The sequence below is a fragment of the Gouania willdenowi genome, chromosome 22 (genome assembly GCF_900634775.1).
Source record: "Gouania willdenowi chromosome 22, fGouWil2.1, whole genome shotgun sequence".
Taxonomy (NCBI): Eukaryota; Metazoa; Chordata; class Actinopteri; order Blenniiformes; family Gobiesocidae; genus Gouania; species Gouania willdenowi.
The window spans coordinates 16859408-16878081 of NC_041065.1; positions in this window are offsets into that span (position 1 = coordinate 16859408).

Below are 18674 nucleotides of genomic sequence, written 5' to 3' on the forward strand. Positions count from 1 at the left end.
AATGGGACAGAGAGTAACTGCTTGGTACAGAGGTGCCACTTTTTTATCACAGCTTGAAGTCATTTTTAGTCTTGTTTAAGTAATTTTAGGGCCACACTAAATTGGGACAAAGGCTGCATTTAGGCCAAGCACCACCAGTTGCCTATGTCTGATCTAGTGGTTTGTTGATAAGTACATGTACACATAAGCATGTATTTATGAATTGTGGTTGGTGTTACAAAACTATGTTACTGCTGTCATACCAACAGTTTTGTTGATTGAAACACTTCTGACAGACTGGAACAACAACAACCCAGTAACCCAAGAAACCAACGACAACAACTCCCACAACAGACCCCAGCGCCGGCGTTCCCGTCCGTAAACAAACATGTCGGCTGGGATGTGGCGAGGTGTGTTCTCATCCTGCTCTTCAGTGGCTCAGCCTTTCTGTTGATCTTTGTTTCCTAAAGTGCTTGAAGAGGGTGTTGTATGAAAAGGCCTGTTTTAAAGGACCTGAGGGACCCTGTGCTCTCCACAGCAGCTGCCCAACATCGTTCCAAAGCTCCTTCACAGAAACAAGCCTGGCAGCTTCAGATCTTTAATGGATAAACGTCCTAAAGTGAAGGTCAATTTTAAACTGTTTAAACCTTTTTATTTGATCAGCCCAATAAGTCTATACAAACCTTATATCAGCCTCGCCATTTGAACCTTTGACCCTGCTCAGCCAGCGCTGCTACGTGCTAAGCCATACCTGTCAAGTTTTGGATTTCAAAATAAGGGAAATTCTCTGGCGCCCACTACCAGCCGTCCCACCCACCCAACCAAGCTCCAGTATCTCTTATATTTTAAGATAGGTGTACAATAAATCTAAAATAGCCACTTGTCAACCACTTACTAAATACAATCATGTGATTAGAATCTGGTAGTCTGACCTTTATTAACATTTAAATGCTGTGAACATTCCTACTAGGGCTGGGCGATATGGACCAAAACTCACATCTCAATATTTTTTCTCAAAATGGTGATATATGACAGTGTTTTTCAACCACTGTGCCGCGGCACACTAGTGTGCCGCGAGAGATCGTCAGGTGTGCCGTGGGAAATTATCCAATTTCACCTAATTGGTCTAAAAAAAAATTTTGAAAACATATTAATTATTATCTGCAAATAATATACCATTGTCGAGTGTCCGTGCTGCAGTAGTGACTAAAGGTGCGTGCACACCGAGCGACGGAAGCGATGCCGTTGCCTTAAATCGTCCCTGATCGGTAGTTTGCACATAGTGGTGCTTTTTTGTCAGTCCATCATTTCATCGCTCCAGCGACGCGATCACTAGGGAGCTGTGTGTGTGTGTGTGTGTGTGTGTGTGTGTGTGTGTGTGTGTGTGTGTGTGTGTGTGTGTGTGTGTGTGTGCGTGCGTGCGTGCGTGCGTGTGTGTGTGTGTGTGTGTGGCCCCGGTAACAGGGTAGAGACAGAGAGAGAGAGAGTGTTGATGACGTCTTTTTTTTTCCTTCTTGCTCCGCTTCTACGGTTAAATGATCAACTTAACGGAGATATTAAAGGATGACTTCACTCAGAATGTGTTTGATCAGTAGTTACTGTGGTTTTAAAGAAATTTACCGCTTTAATTTTGAACCTGATACTTTGAGGAAGTAGAACAGCCTCCGCTGCAGCCGTCAGCACTGAAGCGGGAGCGGGAGGGAGGGGCTGCTGCCTCCGCTCTACAGACAGTGGAGGACGGGAGATATCGCTTCACGTCGCTTAAAAAGTTAAAATTTTTCAACTTTGATCATGCAAGTCGCGTCGCTGAGGGGGGGATAAATTGACGTTGCGTCATTTACATTGATTTTTAATGTAATCGCATCGCTTCAGTCACTTCAGTCGCGTTCGGTGTGAACCCACCTTGAGAGCGTAATCATGTAAAACTCTTCCATAACACTAGATGGCAGCAGGTAGCGAATTGCATTGTCCGTTGAGACAAGAGAATTAGTGAGGCATGAAAGTGACAGCTGGCGGTAAAAGCATTGTGGGTAAGCGAAACTATGGTGACAGTGATGGAGAAGTTTTTGAAGAGGAAAAATACCAATTCCGAACTGGGCCCTGGACAAAATTCGGACCCAGAAGAAGGCCCTAGTATGAGTGGAGGAAAGAAAGCAAAGACGGTGAGCTCGAGGCAATACAGCGAGAGTTATGTTTCATTTGGATTCTCAGTGTAGAACAGTGAAATCTTTCCCAAATATTATTGCTTCTGTCATAATAAACACGATATTTCTGTATTCCTGGTAATTAATAATTTTGGACAGAATTAGAGTTTGCAAAACACTTTGACGTTTTCTACTACCTTTAAGACCACATTGTTGTTTCATTTGTTATGTTCAAGCTGTATTTTTGAAGTGGACATGTTAAGTGCACTTTTTATTTGAAAGAAGAAATACAAATGATGATAAAGTCCTTTATTCTTTGTGTTTATTTGATTCCTATTCAAGACACTTTGATGAGAATGGCTATATTGTTAATATAGGCTACAGAGTATCATTTTTTAACATGTTTGGCTGGTGGTGTGCCTCGTGATTTTTTCAATGAAAAAAATGTGCCTTGGCTCAAAAAAGGTTGAAAAACACTGATATATGATATAAATATATTGTTTTATTTCGAATGAAGTCTGAGAGGAAAGAGAATTCTGGGTTAAATTTGCTGATCCAAAATGCTACACAGGCTCATTTATTAACAAACAGCTGCACAATATGTGCCACTTTTGGTTTTTTCACCTGTAAGGGACAGCATGTGTGAGTGATATGTAATCTGTAATATGGTTTATATGGGGAAGCTCTGAGTTAGGACTCTGTTCTGAGAAGTAAAAGCAGTGACTCTTAAAACTAGTATTTTTATACAAAATAAGCTATTATATATAATAGAAAACTCGATACATCTTAAATCTCGATATATATCGCCCAGCTCTAATTCCTAAATTATAAAACAGCCTAAATTAAAACATAAATGTGTATATGAAGCACATGTGTTTATTTAATATACTTACAGTTTATATACAACAAGTCAACAAGTTGCATATTTACTGTTAATTTCACATTGCTTGTCTTTAAGTTAGACATTAACATTTTATTTTATTACATATTTTCTTTTAATTTCTCATGCTCACTCATGTGGTTCTCTGGTATTCACTGATGACTTATTAGACACATTTATTACAGATTTTTCATTTTTTTAACACTTTTTAAAGCAGTGTATATTTGTGGCGCTTGTGATTGGCTGATTTTCATGGTGACTTACGTGGTTCCTTCCCCCGTGGTAGACGTTAAAATCTCAGTTATTAATCTAACAGAACGTGTAACTGTGTCCCATCCTGCTGCTCTTTAGGAAGATAAACTCTCTGTCTCATTTCACAACGTATTTACACCAGTTCCTTGTTTTTTTGCTGGAACGTCTTCATTCATCATCTCTCTTCTGAGTTGTTTCCGGGTTTGTTGCCGCTGTCGCCACTAATATCGCGAGAACTGTCACTCAGGCCATTTCAGGTGGAAGTTCTTGCGAGGCTAGTGACGGCGTTCAGTTTAGTAAGGCATTTTTTTATTACAGGCATTATTATTGCATTAAAATACGGGATATTTACGGGAAAATACTAATACGGGAAGATGGCGAGAAAGAGGGGTAAAATACGGGAGTTTCTCAGCCAAAACGGGAGACTTGACAGGTATGTGCTAAGCTAACCCAAACATGTTGGACTGGTCGCTGGTTTGGAATTTCTTTACTGTCTGCACTACGTGGAATGCAAAGATTACCAAAGAAGGGGAAAATATATACAAATGTACAAAAAATGTAAAACAGATAAAAGGACTAAGGACTAAAAATGGAAGGAATATGAACAGCCGCTCCACAGACTATCACAAAATGTGGTAAAACTAAGTGATTTTGTATGGAAACCAAGTCTTTTTCTTAAAAAGTATTAGGAATAAAAAAAGTCACAAAAATAACAAAATATACTGCAAGTACCATTTTGTTTATTGATTTATATCTCTTTCCTTATCTATTACGTACAATTGTTTGTCAGACAATTTGCTCTCGTTCAGTTCTCGCACGTGAGTTCAATGGTCAAGAGGGATAAACTCGCCTTGGCTGACGACTCTGACAAAGATTTAGATTATTTTTACCGTTAGAGCATTGATTCCTTGAAAGATGTTTTGCGGAAACATGGCTAAAACTAATGGTGCACACGAGCTGAAAATTCATGTTTTTCCTGGCTTTTTAAACAGTGACCAATCAGCTGATCAGTACTGTTTCACTAATTGGCCTGTTTAGTGTCCATCTTGTGCAATTCCTTCAAATTTGTAAATTGAATTAAAATAATAGCTTAATAAAAAATGATCATGGACCTGGTTAGTGAATGATGTACCTCGTAAATTTACCTTTTCAAAGTGAGAACTCGTACTGTCCTTTTCACACTCGGAAATCTTGCTTGCCCCATCAGTAATAGTAATTGACATTTTATTTGTAAGCGCTTTTCAAAAACTTAAAGACACTTTATGGTGGTTAAGACAACTACACAAATCAAAAAAAGAAACTAACAATAATAAAGGTAAATAAAGAAAAAAATGCATAACAATCACAAGTTAAAAGCTTGGGAGAAGGATGGAAACAGAGGAGGTCTAATGTGTCTCTTTGATACTGCTTCTCATATCGGTTTTACAAAAGTGCTCGGATAGGTGCATCATTACCAGGTAGAGTTCAAATTCCGCCCGCTGGAGACCCAGGTAATCTGTGTTTTCATGCACCAGGTGTCATCTGTGTGGAAGCAAAGGTACAGCCTTGCTTCGATATTGCTGCAGCTGCTCCCATCAGTTTTTAAAAGTGCTCGGATCGGCCGAAAGTGGCTTCAAACCCTGGTCCCTCCTCGAGTCTGAATATGTGTAATATTAATAATATAAACACTAAAAATCTCTGAACGAGCTTGGTGATGTTTATATCCCTCTCGACCTTTGACCCCCAGGTGACGCATGCGCACTTCCAGAGTGTGAAAAGGCTTTTTGGTGCATCACTAGTTTTAAAGCTTCTCCTGAGAGTGAAGCAGTCTGTGCTGAATGCTAATACAAACATCAAACCCATCATTCTCTCCTCATCGAGTCACCTTCCCAATCCAAGCGTCCCTCAGGCAGCAGCGGCACATGAAAGGGAACGTCTTGGCAGCAGAGTTGACCTCCAGGCTTTTCGTTTTCTAATCCAGGTCTTTCATTCATTCACCTGCAAATCTCTCCTCCTTTACCTATGAAAGCACCTGCTCCTTCTGACTCAGTCCTGGGTGGGATTGGGAGGTCGATTAAGAGCCCATCATCCTGTTTTGTCCCGGTTTCAGCTCCAGAGGGAGAACTCCAGTCAGAGGCCAGTGTTGTTTCGTCTTAACTCACCGTGTTGTAACCACAGAGGATGGATTTAACGGTGGTTTGAAAAGCTTTTAAATCTTTGCTGACAGAATAATGGTGAAGGAAAGCGCAATGTCAGCAGATCTCACCGTGTGATTGGATGAAGTTTAGGAGAGATTTATTATCAACCATTAAAAAAGAAATTATTAAAAAAAAATTAAATAAAGAAAAAACCTTTTTGAATACCATTAAAAAAGCTGAAATGAAAATGTTTATTCCCTAATAATTACAATGTTTACCAGTTGTGATATTTAGAAATAATGCACAAATATAGATTCTTTTTTCTACCGAATTTTGGTTGATAGCCATTAAACTTAGCAAAATACAGTGCTGCCTGCTTTCACATTCTGATTCAAAGATAGAGTTTTATTTCAGACTCGGGGTCCATAAAAACCATACAAACAAACACAAAAAACCCCAAAATAAGCAATATGTCTTCATCCTGGCTCATAAGTTATAATCCTAAAAACTTTTTGTATTACGTGGCAAAATCTGGTCCTTGAGGGCTGCTGTCCCGCATGTGTCAACGCTTTCTCAGCCGTATACATCCTTTTCCTTGACGACTGTGTTGCTTGGCAACGGCTCTCCTTACTTCTGACTTCCTTTGTCCTTTTCTCTCTCCACACCCTGAAAACATCCTTCCTACCTTGGGGACGGTTGTGATCCGAGTTGAGTGCTGTAATGAAGCTCTTTCCTTCACAAGGACGAATAGCAAGGCACTAACAGCCCTGAGAAATCATCCATGGAAATATTCAAAAAGCAATTTGGCCCAAACATTGGGTGAGATACTGCACAAGCTTCTTCCAGAAAAAAAACCCTGTAGCGGCCTTTGCACTGCAGAGTGATTAAAGACTGACGTAACAAAGCTGGACGCTAGCTCTGTGATGTGAGGAGTTCATGAGTTGCAGAGGGTTTACACTGCTGCGCAAGAAAACAATGTAAAGCATAGAAGATTTGACACATACTGCATTTCATTTTTATCCTAAATGGATATTCAACAACATTTCCAAACCAACAACTATTTGTAATGAAATGAAAGGCAGATTTTTACATTAACTAGTGTATTCATTAGCTAGTATGAAATACCAGCACGTAAGCCTATGCTATATTATAAGTACTGGCTAGTGTAATCATTAGTAAGTATTCGCTCCTAGCTAGCGTGTGTGTATTAGTTCAATATTAGCAATAGATATAAAAAGGATATAGGACATCTAAAATTTAATCATATCAACTACACAGCAAAAAGCTTCTGTACATGTAAATGAATAGACCTACTATCAAACCATTACAATAAACAATGATTGAGGTATTTAACATAATGCAAGACTTTAGCATTGAATAAAAGACAAATATTGTATTTTCATGAGTGCAATATCTAATATTTCAAAATACGCCATCAAAGCCAATGATGTTTCATTCACGTGAAAGTCATTTGCAAAGTCTTGTCTATTCTAGTGTGTATTTCTACGTATTAACTAAATTAAGTATTGGCTAGTATCATCTACTTTTAAGCTAGTGTAAGTCGTGGCTACTGTGAATATTAGCTAGCATTAATTAATTTCTTGTCTACATTGATCTGGAGTAAATATTAGCAATTATTACCTACCAGCTAGTGTGCCTATGCTAATGTAAGTATTGACTCATAGTTATAAATAGAGCGATATGACAAGTTCACTATTCAGCCATGGCTCCAATGGTTCAGAAAATAAGCCTTTTCACACTCTCGGAAACTCGTTCAGTTCTCGCGCGTGAGTTCAAAAGTCAAGAGGGAAAAACTTGCCTTGGCTGACAACGACTCTAACAGAAATTTAGATTATTTTCACCGTTACAGCATTGATTCCTTAAAATATTTGTTTCGGAAACGTGGTATCGGTCTCCAAGGTAGAAATTATAGCTGTGGTGTAAAAGCAAACCGACCTTTACTGTTCCTGCTGTGACCTTCAGGTCTCAGAATTGATGTTTAAAATATACAGTTTGAGGTAAAGGTCAAAACCTTCCTTTTTGATAAAAAGACTTAAAGCCTTATCAGGAATGAGCTCCGAGCTTCTCTAATAACAGTCATCTGGAATTTTTTCCCCTGTCATTTCTTTAGCTTTCCATGAATTCTAGGGCTTTGGACTGTGTTCCTATCTGTTATAATCAGCTACTTTTACTTTGTCAATGTGTTTAGCTCAACTCAAATCATCTTGTACTTGTTTAGTCTTCTAAGGGATTTTTCCACTTGGAAAAAAACAAAGAAGCCACATAAAGATTATATTAGGGCATGAAATTCAATCCACTTCTAGTCTGTGTTTGTTGGAAAATTATGAGCTAATGTCATCCAAAGAACCAATGCAAAAGTAAGAGATAAACAGTAACCTTATCTCCGATAACTAATAGTTAAAGGTATATTTCTTAATTGTATTCATTTGTCTGATTATACAATTTGAACCAATAGGCTGAATAACCCCGCCTCTTTTGGAAGGAATGTATAATAACCCTGCACAGACTAGTGGAGGTGACATTTACATGTATATGATTATCAGTCCCATAATACAGTAGTCCCCAACCTTTTTTGCCCCAGGGACCGGTTTAATGTCAGACAATATTTTTTTGGAAAACTGTCATTTTCTAAATATAATAGACAACTTTATTAGCAGAGTCGAGGTTAATCATGCCTTCAACATAAGATATGTCACAAAAACAAATATGAAGTGCATGAAAAACACAACTCACCATTGCTTCTGTCCATTTTGTTCACACTTTTTCATTCAAAATACTCCAAAGGCGTGTCTTTTAATGCATTATGCTTCGTCTCCAAGTGGCAAAACATTTTTGAAGGCTTCATTGGCTCATTAGAGAGCCGGTCGCCGTATATTGTGCATATTTCAAGTAGGACTCCTAGTATTGTCTGTTAAATGCAGTTTTCTTTTTCTTTGAAGTCGTAAGATCTTCTTGACTGGCTCTTTCACCCTGCACAAAGACGCTTGTTTTTTGTTAATTTTGCTATCTTGGAGGTTTCACTTTAGTGGTAATTTACCGGATGTGCTTAAATGAGATGCTCCGGCCAGTGACTGAGACAGGTACTTTGAGATGCGTCAAGAGTGACGGATAGACAGATGTAACAGAGAGAATCTGGTCAGTTTCCAAAAACAAAACATTGTTCAGGCTCAGATAATAAATACAACGGAAATAATGTAAATTATGTTTTCTTTCTGTGCGACCTGGTACTGATTGACCCACAGACCGGTACGCAGCCCTGGGGTTGGGGACCGCTGCCATAACATATCAACTAAAACCAGCACAATTTTGACTATTGCTAACAGCCCTGCAACATAAAGTTTACCAGATGAGGTCAATCATATGCAAAGTCGCCCCCCAAAAAAATACATGGACAAAAAAACCAGAAAAAAAAACACCAACGAGCCACAAAAAGGCAAAGACACAACCCCGCAGCAATTTCTCCATCTTTCACCTGAAATATCAGTAAATAAAATGAATATGAAACGGCCACTGCATGGACTGTTGACTGTTATTGATTTGATAAATGTTTCTTTTTATCTTAGAGTTTATTATCTATATATATATGCACATTTTTAATGTTTCTTCCTAGCTTATATTCATTTTCCTCCCTTCTTTAATGTGTCTCATCTAAGACATAAGCGCGCGCACACACACACCACCTGCCTAACCTCTTCACCTTTCCACTGCCCGGAGCGCTGAGGTCGTCGTCTTGTGAGGTCTTCTGAGAGTTTAAAACTGAAGCAGGAAACTTTTGAGCCTCTAACGTGTGAAACTGTGTTTGTTTATAGTCTGTTGGTGTAAGCAGAGCAGGGATTGTTAAGAAGCGTTGCATCATAATAAGATTTTTCCTACAAAGTGTGGTCGCCCTGGAGGAAAAGTGAGCCGGGTCCCATTCACTGGTTGTTGTATTTGTATTCCCGATGAAAAACTTTTATAAACCATGTTGTTGGGATTACAGAGACGACCAGAAGTGTGTTTGTCGGCTGGGAGAGACGAGAGCTTAGTCTATAAACCACAGAGGATGGAAAATTCATTCAAAGGGACAGAAAGATAAAGCAAATGACTGGAATACTGTAAACTTTCAGTGTGTAGAACCCAGGGAGCTTGTTGTGGACTTACTTCTGTCAACATCCACAGAACTACGGTGGCTGGGAAGTGTCAGGTGAATGCATTTACAGAAACGAACACAAATGCAAACAGGTCACAACACGAATGCAAACCGGCCACAACGGAAGTGTTTCCGACGGACCGGTATTACAGTCGGACGGGTATTATGATATGATAGCCTGATATGAAAAATATAAGAGTATCCTAATCAACTTTCACTTACTTTCACATACGCGTTTCGATGTCTTCTTCTTGTTCTTAACTGTTCTGGTGGGTTAAAAACATCCGCCAGAAACGTGTCCGTCTGTAATACCGGTCCGTCGGAAACACTTCCGTTGTGACCTTTTTGCATTTGTGTTCGTTTCTGTAAATACATTCACCTGACACTTCCCAGCCACCGGGTTTCCGACTCCGACTTCTTCTTCTTCTTCTTCTTCTTCTTCTTCTTCTTCTTCTTCTTCTTCTTCTTCTTCTTCTTCTTCTTCTTCTTCTTCTTCTTCTTCTTCTTCTTCTTTTATGGCGGGTTGCAACCATAACTAGAAAGGAGCACACCGCCACCTACTGTATCGTAGTATGCTATCATGAGCGCTATATCTACTTTATTTCATTAGTACACCCATCAGCTCATGAGTGGACCAGAACTAAGAGGACCAATCTACTTTGAAATCAAAAAAAATAATAAATAGATGAAAAATAACTCAAATAAACTCAGCGGTCGCTGCTCTCCTTCACAGTTGCTGGATTTTAGCTGCACATTTCACTGCATTCTGTACTGGGCGCTGATGTACAGTTAGTGATAGCGAGGGACCGGAAGTGTGTATGTTTTTGCCAAGAGTGTAATAAAGAGTGAGCTGTGAAACGGACCCCTTGCCTGTCTGATATATATCAATGTCTGAGCACGGCATAGTACACATTCCTCCAAATCGTGTTCCTTACTGCAATTTGGACACCTCTGTTTGCCTCTTCTCACTGCTGCCACGTGTACAAACCTCTGGCACCTGTAGCACCTGAGTGGAGGGGGTACTTAAGCCCTCACTGGGTAACTCATGTACCCGATCATTACTCTCTGAGGGAGAACCACTCCTTCAAACTCAACCATTATAGAGTAACTTTCTACATAACCTCTTCACTCTTTTTACAACTCTAATCTCTTTTTTCCAGCTTCTTCAAAATCTCCTCAATTGCATTCACAATTATTACTCCTCATGTTACTTAATTTTCTTTAATCACAAACCTATCACACACATTATTTATTCCCATTGCCTTTTTTTTTGTTCCTTTGTTTTACAAATAATCAGCATACTACCATCCCTCACAAACCTGGCCATCTCAATCTCTCCCACTCTTACTCTCAACCCTTTAGTTAACGTAAAAGGACTCAGACAAAATGTCTGCGCACCCTCCGACTGTCAATACTACTTTGAATCGTACTTGCTCAGTTTTCCTTCTTGTCTTCACCACTGCTGTCCTCTAAATCCCGTTTACCCTGCTTTCTCGTCATTTCTTCCTTGGTTTCTATTTCCTCCTTTCCCTTTCCCTACTTGAGGCCATTTTGATTCCTCTGAGTCTTCCTCCTGTGAATCAACCTCCAACATGGACAATTCACGTGCCGCCATGTCACCCGACCTCCTCGAAAAAAAAAAAAAACGAATACACACATCTACCAGCAGGGGCGCTTAAGTCCGATCCTCAAGAGGTCCTGTCCTGCATCATCCGGACATGCTTGCGTTAAAGTAAAAATTAGTATATGGTTTGTGCTTTGTAAATGTCTAATTGGTGTTTTTTGTTGTTGCATATTGTCCTTTCGTACGACATAGTACGTAGTCGTTTGTCTCATAAGTTAGCAACTTTGGTTTTCGGCCATTGTGGCACTGGGTATGTCACTGAGCTATTTTCCATGCTGTTTTTCATCGGCCTTTTGGGGACACCGTGTCAATGTGACTTTATGTCTGCCTAGAGCCATTGGTTGTGCCACAGCTCTGGGATCTCACTTTAATAAGTCTAGAGTCTTTGAACTTAGTTGGCTCTGGTACTAGTTTTTTTTGTCACTGGGTTTTAGTCTTGTGTTGTGATTTTAAAACTGTTTTTGGACAAATATTTTCATGTTTAGATCATGTTTTCAGTTGCCAAGTGACATTAGTGGTTTGGTTTTTGTCTTGTATGCAGTGGGTCCAAGGTTTAAGTTCCTTTTTTCTGTTGGACTTTTGTCTGCTTTAATGTGACATGTTTTAGTAATTCTATTCATGTTCTTGTCTACTAGTATGTGTTTAGTTTCTTTCCCTGTTTGTCAGTGGGTTAAGGGTTCCTGTTTGTCACCCTGAGGACCTTCTAACCTGGAGCTGTTGAAAGTGTCCCCTTGAAGAAGATCAAAGTAGCAGGTAAACAAGAACCAAGGCCCTAAGGATCATCAAAGACTTGTTGGCTCAGATCAGGGAAATGGTTCCAAAGTTTTTGCTAAACTTGACCCAACAATCTATAAATGAATTATGAAGAAACTAAACTGTTTATGTTTTTCTTTATTTATCTTTTGTTATAGTCAACCTATCACCGCACTAAATGTTATGCTTGAAATAAATCTGTTGAACTTTTTTTTTTTTTTACAGCAATTTTTATGTTTTTCCTTTAGTTCTCCAGCCTCTTGTGCAATAAACTGTTACTTAACCTTAAAATGACAAAAAATAACTTTAGAAGAGGAAAGACTGAAGGCATCTGTGATGGTGAGGCCGATGTCTGGTCAGATCAAAGAATAAAGCTCCAGAACATTTGATGTTTTTTTTAGCTTTTCAGTGTCAGAATTGAATCCTACGTGACATTCAAGAACATCAAGGTGGTACTGTTGAACCAATAGCGTCATTGTGCGTCAGACCCAGAGGAAAAACCACAAATCTACGTCTCCGCGAGACGTTTCACGAGTTGCTTTTAAATTCCACTTCGGCAGCAACTCATCAGTCATTTTCATATCTGTGAGACAAACAGGCAGGTGCACTTTGTTCCTGTGTGTGTGTGTGTGTGTGTGTGTGTGTGTGTGTGTGTGTGTGTGTGCGCGCGCGCGTGTGTGAGAGAGAGAGAGAGAGAGAGAGAAAGTTGGCCAAAATACACTTTTTTTTAGTAAAAATTCAGATAATTCAGCTAGCGTTTTTTCTAACACTTCAAATGAAGTCACAGAGCACATTAAATTATCTTAAATTACGTCTTCTATGCACCAACGTGTCCATATTTAAAGCACGTCACATACGTTGCCAGCTACAGTAGAAGATTCTGTGCAGAAAGTTTGAAAATTAGACCAAAAGAGACAGACAGACAGACAGATAGATAGAGATGAAACAATAGTATGTGATATGTAACAATAAAGTAAAAGTATTATTTCGCTATGATTGTATGTTGTAGAGCAGTGTTTTTCAACCACTGTGCCGCGGCACACTAGTGTGCCGCGAGAGATCGTCAGGTGTGCCGTGGGAAATTATCCAATTTCACCTAATTGGTCTAAAAAAAAATTTTGAAAACATATTAATTATTATCTGCAAATAATATACCATTGTCGAGTGTCCGTGCTGCAGTAGTGACTAAAGGTGCGTGCACACCGAGCGACGGAAGCGATGCCGTTGCCTTAAATCGTCCCTGATCGGTAGTTTGCACATAGTGGTGCTTTTTTGTCAGTCCATCATTTCATCGCTCCAGCGACGCGATCACTAGGGAGCTGTGTGTGTGTGTGTGTGTGTGTGTGTGTGTGTGTGTGTGTGTGTGTGTGTGTGTGTGTGTGTGTGTGTGTGTGTGTGTGTGTGTGTGTGTGTGTGTGCGTGCGTGCGTGCGTGCGTGTGTGTGTGTGTGTGTGTGGCCCCGGTAACAGGGTAGAGACAGAGAGAGAGAGAGTGTTGATGACGTCTTTTTTTTTCCTTCTTGCTCCGCTTCTACGGTTAAATGATCAACTTAACGGAGATATTAAAGGATGACTTCACTCAGAATGTGTTTGATCAGTAGTTACTGTGGTTTTAAAGAAATTTACCGCTTTAATTTTGAACCTGATACTTTGAGGAAGTAGAACAGCCTCCGCTGCAGCCGTCAGCACTGAAGCGGGAGCGGGAGGGAGGGGCTGCTGCCTCCGCTCTACAGACAGTGGAGGACGGGAGATATCGCTTCACGTCGCTTAAAAAGTTAAAATTTTTCAACTTTGATCATGCAAGTCGCGTCGCTGAGGGGGGGATAAATTGACGTTGCGTCATTTACATTGATTTTTAATGTAATCGCATCGCTTCAGTCACTTCAGTCGCGTTCGGTGTGAACCCACCTTGAGAGCGTAATCATGTAAAACTCTTCCATAACACTAGATGGCAGCAGGTAGCGAATTGCATTGTCCGTTGAGACAAGAGAATTAGTGAGGCATGAAAGTGACAGCTGGCGGTAAAAGCATTGTGGGTAAGCGAAACTATGGTGACAGTGATGGAGAAGTTTTTGAAGAGGAAAAATACCAATTCCGAACTGGGCCCTGGACAAAATTCGGACCCAGAAGAAGGCCCTAGTATGAGTGGAGGAAAGAAAGCAAAGACGGTGAGCTCGAGGCAATACAGCGAGAGTTATGTTTCATTTGGATTCTCAGTGTAGAACAGTGAAATCTTTCCCAAATATTATTGCTTCTGTCATAATAAACACGATATTTCTGTATTCCTGGTAATTAATAATTTTGGACAGAATTAGAGTTTGCAAAACACTTTGACGTTTTCTACTACCTTTAAGACCACATTGTTGTTTCATTTGTTATGTTCAAGCTGTATTTTTGAAGTGGACATGTTAAGTGCACTTTTTATTTGAAAGAAGAAATACAAATGATGATAAAGTCCTTTATTCTTTGTGTTTATTTGATTCCTATTCAAGACACTTTGATGAGAATGGCTATATTGTTAATATAGGCTACAGAGTATCATTTTTTAACATGTTTGGCTGGTGGTGTGCCTCGTGATTTTTTCAATGAAAAAAATGTGCCTTGGCTCAAAAAAGGTTGAAAAACACTGTTGTAGAGGAAACAAAATGAATGTGAGAATCCTTAAATCGGCTTACAGAGCATGCTCGATTAACTCTGTAATAGGCCTGTATTAGTAACATTGTCTGTTTCTTTGCTAATTTGCTTCTCCCACGCTCCAATGTGTAGCTATTTGAAGCATCTTAAACACTTTGCATTTCCAGATACGGTTGAAGATTCTGCACATAAAGCGTCAATAATCCACTAAAATGTCCTCCTTCAGACATAATAAACACAACCTGGCAACATAGCTTCCATAGTACTTGGCTTTCCTCTCTGTTCATGTACCATCCATGAGTATAGGAATAGAAAGTTTGATGAAACAAAGTTATCTTTCTCAGTTGTTTTCTCATAACGTGAGAGTGAGGACAGTTTATGCATGTGGAATCGTTTTCCCCTCCTTAATGACGCCTAATTTCATGGCAAATAAAGCCAACAATGAGGCCTTTGAGTCTCACTTCATTAGTCGGCCTTCGCTGCAAGACAAAATCACATTCTTTTCCATCTAAAGTGCAGATAAAACGTTCCTTTTTATTTTTTTTTTTTATCTCTGAGCTGGTCCGTGAGTGCACCCAGGTTGTAGTGATACCTGATGTTTAAGACCTAAAGTTTGTAAAAAAAAAAAAAAAATTCATTCATTACTTTACATTTGTACAAACAAATACAAACATTTTGATAAGACAAGATAAGTGAAAACATGATAAGATAAAGTAAAGTAAGACAAGACAAGATAAGACAACTCAGACGGAAATAAGATAATGCAAGACAAGACAAGTTATGACAAGGCAAGGCAAGAAAAAAAAAGAAAGGACAAGTGAAGGCAAGACAAACTAAAACAATACAGGATGTATTAAGTCAAGACAAGACAAAATGAGGCAAGATCAGTCAAGTCAGGACTTCATTACTTGGCAAATGAAGCCAGTAATGAGGCTTTTAAGTCTCATTTAAAATGAATAGTTAACAAATATTCAAGTTAACAGCTATAACACAAAAGAAGGGCATCTCAGCTTGTTGAAAATAAATCATCTGCTGAGGGATTCTGAGGTTTAATGAGGTGGAAGCTGAATCCACAGAGCAAAAATGAGCATAACATTGGTGTAAATGTAAAAACAGGAGAACGTAATGAATCGGTAACATGTTCACTGCACTGCGCTCTGTATCACAGTACACGAGTAACGGTTTGTTTGTTTGTGTGACCTTTACTTAAAGTAAATCCACTGGGAACCATACACACTCCCAGTGTACCAGTTATCCTAAAATACACGACTGAGCAATGAGACAGTGTGACCAGACATTTTCCCCTTATGCTGGCCCATCATGTCAAAACAGTCTCCCTGTGATCCAGCAATTAGGGAGAAGGAGCAGATGGTCCTTAAATGGGAACGTCTCCGGAGTGAGGCCTGGAGCCGGAGCTCCTGCTTTATCATGCAGTTACACAGGCTGAGGTCACTGATGGTCAGTCCATGAGAATACGAGAGAGCTGACGTCTTTTTAGTGATGCACCAAATGAACTGATAACCATTCATTTTTTAACTCCTATGGTAAGAAATGTGCATCTGTTAAAGGAAGTATTTATCATATAATTTTAAGTAGTTTATATAATATAAAATATAATATAATAGTATATCTCTTCCTGTTTACTGTGAATAGATGTATAAAGTATAGATCCGTTCCCGTTCACTGTAAATAGATGTATAGAATATAGAAAGAGGTGTAAAGCAAACTGATATATCCTACTGAAGTAGAAGTACTGTTACTTCATTGAAACTGTACTCAAGCACAAGTACAAGTAAGTCATACATAAAACACTCAAGTACAAGTAAAAAGTAGCTTAATTAAATAGAACTCAATGTAAAAGTTACTTGTTACTTTCACCCCCCACATTTATTTTTGGTAATAAATCTTGACATATACATTAACATCTCATGTAGAAACTTAAAGGAAGAGACCAAATCTTGCACAATTGTACCTTCATTTATTTTCCACAAAGGCATCTGTATAAGATAAAAGTTTTGTCAAAATGTAATTAAAAAAATAAAATAAAAAATAAATAACGCCAATGAATTAAATTCAAAATAAAAAATGAAAAAAATTCAGAGGCTCCAAGTATAGCTACATTTATGAACTCTAAAACAGTGCCATGCCGGTAATAACATAATAGGTAGTAACCACAACCTGAACCGAAGAAAGTGGCTGGGCATTGATCAGAAATGGCACGATTAGTAACCTATAGATGATGCTTAAAAAAAAATCACAAAAAATGATTATTTACTTAGTAACGGTTGGGTCTAGAAATGTAACAAATTCCTTTACTTCTTTTAAAACTTATTTAAAAGAGCATAGGGCAGGATCTAGAAATCAGACTCCATACTAGTGACACCACGGTTGTTAGTGTAACTGCAGCCATCAGCCAAGCCGCTGTGAGAGAGCGCATTTACTGATTATCTCCGGTGCACAGCTAATTAGATACTGTGGATAGAGGATGGACACCCGACGGGACCCGACTGGTGTTCGGGTTCGGCCACATAGTGTCGTTTGCGCACAGCGTTCTTGCTTTCCTGCTGCAGCAGCAGTAGCACTGTAGAATGCAACTTTATCTGTACCAGTGAGAGCAGTGATTCGTCATGGAGGAAGAACGGAGCAGAGGACAATTATAAAGGAATACACAGTTGAAACGTTCCTTTTTCTGCTCAATAACATGGATGATCCTCATCGAGGATGGGTCTCTTGCGTGAACTGCGCCACTGTTTGTGCTTGACGTGCACTGATCTGATGTTGACATTATCAGTTGTTTATTAATAAAATTCTTGCTTACCATTTAATCAAACATAAATATGTCATTTCTTTGAGAAAAAAAATGAGGTCACGTCGGACTCGGATGAGAAAATGTGGCCCGATCTGCACTCCAACTTTGACACAGTTATTTATTTACTCACCGCTCATGTGACCGTTTACTGCAAGACCTGTGCACATGCCTCTGCATACATCTGTGAAACCAAACAGTAGTTTAGCCCACTGTGCTTGTCTTCTTTCAGTCCCAAAGCCGTCTTCTTCTCATTCTTTTACATTTCCGGGTGTTGGGCCACATCGCCAAGCCATCGAGAACACGCACTAACGTCATTTGACGTCACCATCAGCGTCATTTGACTGAGTGGAAAAATCGGCCCCTGAACAGCAGTACAAAAAGCATCACACAATCTGTTCAAGGCAATAGGGATAAATGTGTGTGCGCTTATTCTCTTTGGTTGTGAGTGCTTCATCACCTATGTTCCTTTAAGTAGAAGTAAAATTACTGATTCAGAAATAAACTCAAAAAAGTACAAGTACCCATAAAAGTAACTCAAGTACAGTAAAGTGAGTACTTGTAATCTGTTACTTTTACCTCTGGATATAGATTTGTTTCTGTGAAATGGTTAAATGTACCATCAAATTGTCCATTAGGCACATTTGACATGCAGGTATTTAACTCCATACCAGCCACCAGTCTTGGGTTAGCTTAGCACGGAGCACTACTGGCTGAGCAGTCAAGGGTTAAAGAGGCAGAGCTTTGTTATTGGGTCAATATCAATCGCTGCGTAATATCTTGGCTTCTGAGTTTGGTTTCGTTGTGTGGAATGACTTACTCGCTCCACACTTCCTCGTGCATCAGTTTCAAACCATTGGTCGCCCCTTTCTAACACTTCAAGAATAAATTTAAAAGTTGAGCAGCGAAAAAACCCTGAGGGTCTCCAGTGCTATCATCGGTTCTATTCCTGCAGCTCCGAGGGACTGAAGCTCTCTGAGGAGATTCAGATAGTTTTACACACGCACACACACACACACAGACACACACACACCTGTCCCTGAACGTCACTCCACTACACGCCTGTCTCACATGGAGCACAGTTGATCGCTGATTTGGCACACTTAGAGTGACAACATACCAAGGTCCAGTTTCAGGATCCCACACGCACGCGCGCGCGCGCGCACGCACGCACGCACGCGCACGCACGCGCACACACACACACACACACACACACACACACACACACACACACACACACACACACACACACACACACACACACACACACACACACACAGCGCTTGTATTTCTAAAACTGTGTTTGTTGAAGGAACACTAAGCATCAGAAACTTCA